The sequence below is a fragment of the Lathyrus oleraceus genome, chromosome 1 (assembly GCF_024323335.1).
Source record: "Lathyrus oleraceus cultivar Zhongwan6 chromosome 1, CAAS_Psat_ZW6_1.0, whole genome shotgun sequence".
In the NCBI taxonomy this organism is placed as follows: Eukaryota; Viridiplantae; Streptophyta; class Magnoliopsida; order Fabales; family Fabaceae; genus Lathyrus; species Lathyrus oleraceus.
Window position 1 is genome coordinate 145,543,640 of NC_066579.1, and position 8,564 is coordinate 145,552,203.

Below are 8,564 nucleotides of genomic sequence, written 5' to 3' on the forward strand. Positions count from 1 at the left end.
CAAAAATTCATTTGAAGCTTGTATCATGATGTAATTTTGAGGATCAAGACTTTCCATTTTTGGCAAATTCCAATTACAGGTCAACTTTCTATTTTTGGAAATTTCTTGTTTGACTTCAAATTCTTCAATGATGATGCTTGACATGATATATGAGGCTTATATGGACATGAATGAGATCTCTCAAACCAATTCCCACCATCCAATCACTGATTAAATGCACAGTTGACCAACAGTTGACTTTCTAGGGTTTCTGGTAGACTGCACATTGACCGATGACTTCTGAGCATCCAATCCTTGACCAAAACACTTCAAAAGGACCCCTAGGTCATGTGAACATGTTGGACCAACCCTAGGGCCTTGTCTCAATGGAAATTGCACTTGCTTGCTTGACTGACTGATCTCCTGATCAGTTTGACCTAATTCTTCTGAATGGCTTGCACTTGGGCAAAAGGGACAATGCAATGTTATGCAGTGGACCATGTTAATGCTATGACCTAATATGAGAATGTATGTACAAAAGGTAGGTGCAAATTTGAGGTGCTACACGTGGGACATGGACTTGGACAAGCATAAGATGCATATTGAAGCAAGTAACTATGGGATCAAACCTAGGAAACCACCATGCGTGACCCCTAACCAGGAGGTCGTTGGGTGGAGCTCGATCAAGTAAGAAAGACACACACAACAGGATGATAATGGACCCATTAGATAGGGTTTAGGAGGCCACACGAAGAGTATCGAACATCGTTAGAGCTTGTGGTAACCCGAATCAAGTAAGGATCCCAAGATTAAGGCATTGCTTCACCATTTAGCCAAAGTTGAGTCATCAAGGTTGGGCGTAAAGCCCAAGCTTCAAGAGCTGCCCCACTTATGGTTTGATTGATTGAGCCATCTTTATCTGCAGAGAAACCTTAGCTTTCACTAGGTTCAATTGCCAAGCTTGGAATCTAAGATGCCCGTCCTCTTGCATGCAGATGAATTGAAATGTATGTAAGGCTATGCATATGATTAGGGTTAGTGACCTAGATGAACTTTGTGAAGGTTAGGGTGAATTTTGGGGTATGACACACTTCACAAATTCCTTCTTCCTTAAAAAACTGTCTATCTTCTTATTCCAAGCTCTTGGAGCTTGCTTAAGTCCATGCATGGCTTTATGCAACATGTATATCTTGTCTTCTTCGCCTTGATTCAAAAACCCAACTGGATGTGCAACATAAACTTCTTCATCTAAGGGGACGTTCATAAATGCACATTTCACGCTGTCGCAACCTGAAAAATACAGTGTGCGAAAAAACAACGGCGAAAGAAAATGACAGAAGAGTCGCCACCGTGCGTTATTCATCCCAAAGGAGGGAAAGGAAACGCTCGAAGTAAACCTGAAAAAGGAAAGGACAAGACGGGGTCTCGCAACCAAATCTTGGGTTCGGGAGTCGGTTATGCGAAGGGAAGGTATTAGCACCCCTACGCATCCGTAGTACTCTACGGGATCCACTTTTGTAGTTCTTGTCTAAAGGGTGTGAGTTTATCTTGTGCTGTTTACTAAAAAAAAGGGGTTAAATGAAAATGACTCGCGCGGATGTCGCATCCACTGCATACGTATCTCATCTGAATATGAGAATCAGAGTCTTCGTAGCTCGGCTGACCTATGGGTTGGGGGGATGTGTGCTCGCTAAAACATCGCGTCTTATGCCTACGTATCTCATCTGGAATGAGAATCAGAGTAAGCCGTAGTTCGGCTAACTACGGGGTTATGGATTGGGTTTTGGACGAACGACGTTACTACGCAATCTACCAGATGCTCGACCTTTGGAGACTTACTCACCTGTAGTAGAAGGAGTAAACGTGTGTTTAGGAGAAGAAAAATCAATGAAGGGTTAGGGTTTGGTGAACTCATGCAAAAAGGCAGTCCTTGACGAAGGAACCTGTAAAAAAAAACACAAAAACATTGCCTCCTATCGAGGTCTTCCAGCTAGGAAAGCAGTAAAATGCGGGAAAAATGTAAAAGTACCACGCGGATAAAGATCCGAAGTAACAACAGTTAGAGGAATGGGAAACCCAGGGATCCTTCCAAGCTAAACACCATCAAAGAAAGTGAGTCAGTACAGGTAATCGGAATGAAACCTCCAGGGGGTATCCCACAAATAAAGTGGAAAACCACACAAGTTATCCCTGCAAAAGTCATGTGAGCCCTCACAAAAACTCAACAAACAGGTTAGAGACAAAAAAAAGGGTAATCAAGGGTTGCCCCCAAATCAAAATGTAACCACATGAATCATGCCATTAAAATTCACAAAAAAGACATGCATCAAAAGGGTATCAAATTCACCCATAATACCTCATACATTTAGAGCATTCAAATTAAAGGCATAAAGATGATGGATATAGGGCAAACCTAATTGGAGAGCTTGATTGAAATTGAGTTGCACCCGTGAGGTTTACAAAACAATCTTTAGGGTTTATGTGAGGCAAAGGTTATTCTGTGCAGTTGAGTTCCCTTCAGGGTTTGGAGGCTGCTCTGAACTCTGTTAGCTCTTCTCTCACTATCTTTTTCCTCAGGGTAATAGGAATAGAATGCCCCTTTGTTTCACTGAAACTCTAGTATTTATAGCCTAATATTGGTAGCTTAGTGGGCTTTTGAGAGAGGTCCAAGTCTGAGATTTTTTTTTTATTTATTTATTATTATTATTATTATTTTTTATTTTTTATTTTTATTTTTTTTTTAATTTTTCGTTATTTATTTATTTATTTTTATTTATTTATTTTTTTATAAATAAAGCTTCTTGGATCTAATTCTAATGTTAAATGACCTAAAAGCGTATGCTTCCAGGAAAAATGAAGGGTAAAATTTGGGGTATTACAGCTGCCCTTATTCAATCAACTGGAGACCTGGAAAGAAGATAGCAACGGCTTTCGTGCTTTCGAGGTATCAAGGGATTGAATAGAATAAAAGCCCAAAAATTTGCACTGAAGTGAAGTGAAGTAACAATGCCTGTCAGAATCGGCAAAGAGGTGGTCTTGAAAGAAGAATCCGTCTGGTACGGTGAGAGTCAGTCTGAATACCGAAAAAGAATGTTAACTTGGATACCAAAATAAATGGTAACACAGAAATAACCATGGCCTGAATGCCGCTCATCAGTCTGAATACTGGAAATGACTTCGATCTGAACATCGGGAGATATGAGATTATTAATATCGGTCTGAACACCGAGAGGCTGGCCTGAATGCCACAAGTTGCGTCGACCTGAACGTCGGAAACTTCTTCGATCTGAACATCGGAAAATTGGCCTGAATGCCACAAGTTGCATCGACCTGAACGTCGGAAACTTCTTCGATCTGAACATCGGAAAACTGGCCTGAATGCCACAAGTTGCATCGACCTGAACGTCGGAAACTTCTTCGATCTGAACATCGGAAAACTGGCCTGAATGCCACAAGTTGCATCGACCTGAACGTCGGAAACTTCTTCGATCTGAACATCGGAAAACTGGCCTGAATGCCACAAGTTGCATCGACCTGAACGTCGGAAACTTCTTCGATCTGAACATCAGAAAACTGGCCTGAACGCCACTTCGGTCTGAATACCGGAAACTTCATGCCTGTCAGCATCGGCAGAAATAGGGAATGATAATAGAGGCGGCGCATGGGCCAATGACACTTGCTGGGGATAACAAAGGTAAGTCATGAACAATCTTCAGTCTGAGTACTGGAAACAACTTCTAGCTTATCACTTGGGATACCGAGAATGTTTTATGCTTACATGCGTATGTTTGAATTTTTCAATGGCGTAATGCTCCATGAAAATGGAAATGCTACGCGATTTGGAAGGATGCAATGCAATATGATTCTACATGCAGGGATGCGAAATGCTGGGTAGAATGCCAAGCTGAGGCAAGGGGATCTGCTGGGGAAATGATCACCATCTTCTGGACCCTGGCAAGGCTGCTGGAGATGCACAGCGCAAAGAATTATGTGGGGAAATGACCCGCCACACGGTGTTCTAGCAATGACGAAATACCGAGACTCTGACTTGGGAGAGAACGACACTGAAAACCTGCTGTTGGAGAAAGCGATAGTGGTTCTGGCAACCACGATCTGCGAGAGATGACTCAGCAGGGGAAGCAAACACTGATACGGTACCGAGGTTCTGCTTCAAGGAAAGAAACCATGGATCTGGCATTGGGATTATCGATCTGGCCTCGAACTCTAAGGAGCAGCCACTTCTGCTGGGAAGATACAGTCTGGTACTGTCAACTCTGCTGGGGACATATAGTCTGGCATTGTCAACTCTACTGGGGAGTGTATGTCCTGAAACAAACGCTTGGGGAAGTACAGTGGTGAGAACCTGCTGGGGATTGAAGAATCCAACACTCTGATCAGCTCTGCAGGGATAAGACACCGAATTCGTTTGTTGGTGACTTCACTGGGGAAGATATTCACGATCATCTGCATGGGATTTTAAGGAAATGCCCCGAGGGTATCTGTTCTGAATAGATGATCCAAAGCACTTAAAATTCACAGCAATTTTAAATGTTTATTAAGCATGTACCTGTAAAGCCCTTATGTGTCATGATGCAATGTTTATCAAAAATTTGGACGTCATTTTTGCAAACAAAACAGTAAAATGAAAATGAAAACAGAGATATACTGAATAACATGATTTTATTGATTGAATGGCCTCTGAATAGGCATTTACATCAGGAAGCAATCCCTGGAAAGAGGTAATCGCAAAACAGAAATTAATCTAATGGCCATGTGAAATGGATTTCTATTGGGTTCCAATTCTGCTATGACTTGCCCGTCTTCAAGATCCTCCAGATGATCAGCCTTCTGAAAAGGTGATTGGACTATTTCCTACCTTTTGAAAGTTTCCAGTCATCGACATGAGATGAGATTCAGAACTAACTCAGAACGCAGTCATTCGCTTAATCCCTAACTTTTGCCTGGATCGCCCTTTTCGGGTTTTCAATCCACCGGGATACCCATTTTTGCCTAAGTTGCCTTTTCAGGTTTTCAACTTACCGGGTGTACGATATTTTCATTTTTAATCCTCAATTTTTGCCCGAACCTTTTCATTTTCTTGGTTCGTCGGGATGCCCATTTTTGCCTGGACTATTCTTTTTACTGTCCAGCGGGTCTATTTTATGCGAAGTATTTTTTAACTGCGTCTGAGTTCACAGGGGAAGTGAAGTTTTCACCATCCATAGTTGCAAGCATTAAGGCCCCACCATCAAAAACCTTGGTGACAATATACGGTCCATCATAGTTAGGAGTCCACTTGCCCCTGTGATCTGTCTGAGGAGGAAGGATCCTCTTCAACACTAAATCTCCGACTCAGAAGCAACGAGGACGCACCTTCTGATCAAAGGCTCTCTTCATCCGACTCTGATACAACTGCCCATGACAAATGGCTGCCATTCGCTTCTCTTCGATAAGACTCAACTCATTGAACCTTGTCCGAATCCATTCAGCTTCATCTAACTTGACATCCAACAGGACTCTTAGAGAAGGAATCTCCACTTCAACAGGTAGGACTGCTTCCATACCATACACCAGGGAGTAAGGGGTTGCCCCGGTCGATGTACGTACTGAAGTGCGGTACCCATGCAAGGCGAAGGGTAGCATCTCATGCCAATCTCTGTACGTGACGACCATCTTCTGCACAATCTTCTTTATGTTCTTATTTGCCGCCTCAACAGCGTCGTTCATCTTAGGGCGGTAAGGGGAAGAATTGTGATGCTGAATGTTGAAGTTCTGACACAACTCCTTCATCATTTTGTTGTTGAGATTAGAACCATTATCAGTAATGATTCTTTCGGGAATCCCATAGCGACAAATGATTTCTTTCTTGATGAAACGGGCAACCACATGTCTGGTGACATTCGCGAACGACGCTGCTTCGACCCACTTGGTGAAATAGTCGATGGCAACAAGGATGAAGCGATGCCCATTGGAAGCAGTCGACTCAATCTTTCCAATCATGTCAATACCCCACATAGCAAACGGCCACGGCGAAGACATCACATTCAGAGGATTCGGCGGTACATGCACCTTATCAGCATAAATCTGGCATTTATGACACTTCCGAGCATACTTGAAACAATCTGATTCCATGGTCATCCAATAATAACCCGCTCTCAACAATTTCTTAGCCATTGCATGTCCGCCGGCATGAGTACCGAAGGAACCTTCATGAACTTCCTGCATTAACATGTCCGCCTCGTGTCTGTCCACGCATCTGAGCAAAACCATGTCGAAGTTCCTCTTATACAGCACATCGTCTTTGTTCAAGAAGAAACTGCCTGCCAATCTTCTCAAAGTCTTTCTGTCATTGTTGGATGCCCCTGCAGGGTACTCTTGATTCTTCAGAAAGCACTTGATATCGTGATACCAGGGCTTGTCATCGACTACCAGTTCAGCAGCAAACACATACGCGGCCCTGTCAAGGCGCATCACATCGATCCTGGGAGCATGGTTCCAACGAATTACCTTGATCATGGAGGATAGAGTAGCAAGTGCGTCTGCCATCTGGTTCTCATCACAAGGTATATGATACAATTTTACTGTTGTGAAGAAAGTCAACAGCCTTCTCGTGTAATCTCTGTAGGGGACCAAAGTGGGCTGGAGAGTATTCCAATCACCATTCACTTGATTGATCACCAGAGCTGAATCTCCGAAGATGTCTAGAGTCTTGATTCTTAGATCAATGGCTTGCTCAATACCCAAGATACAGGCCTCGTACTCAGCTTCATTATTTGTGCACTCAAAAGTCAAACGAGCGGTGAAAGGCATGTGGGCACCTTTCGGAGTAGTAATGACAACGCCAATTCCACTTCCTCTAGCATTGACAGCCCCATCAAACAACAAAGTCCACTTTTCGTTTGGATCAGGTCCCTCCTCAACAACTGGCTCTTCACAGTCTTTCATCTTGAGGAACATGATGTCTTCATCTGGAAAATCAAACTTCATCGGCTCATAATCATCAATCGGCTGCTGAGCAAGATAGTCTGACAGAATACTCCCTTCGATGGCTTTCTAGGATGTATACTGGATATCGTACTCTGTCAGTACCATTTGCCAACGAGCCACCCTTCCGGTGAGATCTGGCTTCTCGAATATGTATTTGACTGGATCCATCTTGGAGATCAGTAGGGTTGTGTGAGACAGCATGTATTGTCTCAATCGCTTAGCAGCCCATGCAAGTGCACAACATGTCTTCTCAAGCATTGAGTATCTCGACTCGTAATCTGTGAACTTCTTACTCAAGTAGTATATGGCATGCTCTTTCCTACCTGTCTCGTCGTGTTGACCGAGAACACAACCCATGAAATTGTCTAGTACTGTCAAGTACATAATCAGCGGTCTACCTGGGACTGGAGGCATGAGGATAGGGGGATTCTGCAAATACTCTTTTATCTTTTCAAAAGCCCTTTGACAATCTTCATTCCACCTGATAGCCTGATCTTTCCTCAGCAATTTGAAAATTGGCTCACACGTGGCTGTTAGGTGAGAGATGAACCTTGCAATGTAGTTCAACCTCCCTAAGAAACCACGAACTTGCTTCTCTGTTCTTGGCTCAGGCATTTCCTGTATCGCTTTCACTTTAGCCGGATCCACCTCAATCCCTTTTTCACTAACAATAAAACCCAGCAGTTTCCCAGATCTCACCCCGAAAGTACACTTGATCGGATTAAGCCTCAGCTTGAATTTCCTCAAACGCTCAAACAGTTTTTGCAGATTCACCAAATGTTCTTCTTCTGTCTGCGATTTGGCAATCATATCATCAACATAAACCTCGATTTCATGATGAATCATATCATGGAACAGAGTCGCCATCGCTCGTTGATATGTTGCTCCGACATTTTTCAGACCAAACAGCATCACCTTGTAGCAGAAGGTGCCCTATGGGGTTATGAATGTTGTCTTCTCCATGTCTTCTGGTGCCATCTTAATTTGATTATAGCCAGAAAAGCCATCCATGAAGAAGAATACCGAGAACTGAGCTGTGTTATCCACCAAAACGTCGATGTGAGATAATGGGAAATCATCTTTAGGACTAGCTCTGTTCAGATCCCGGTAGTCAACACACATCCGTACCTTTCCATCCTTCTTAGGTACTGGAACGATATTTGCAACCCATGGCGGATAATTTGTGACTGCTAGAAACCCTGCATCCAACTGTTTTTGCACTTCTTCCTTTATCTTGACAGCCATCTCTGGTCTTGTTCTTCTGAGCTTCTGCTTGACCGGAGGACAACCTTCTTTGAGAGGCAAACGGTGTACCACAATATCTGTGTCAAGCCCTGGCATGTCCTGATAAGACCAAGCGAAGATGTCAACATATTCTTGCAGCAATTCAATCAACCCTTTCTTCACATTATCTTCCAAAGCAACCCCTATCTTGATTTCTCTCTTGGCGTCCTCGGTGCCGAGATTAATCACTTCAACAGACTCTTGATGTGGTTGAATGACCCTTTCCTCTTGCTTTAATAACCTGGCAAGTTCTTCAGGGAGTTCACAGTCTTCATCACCCTCTTCTTAAGCTCGAAAGATTGGATTTTCAAAGT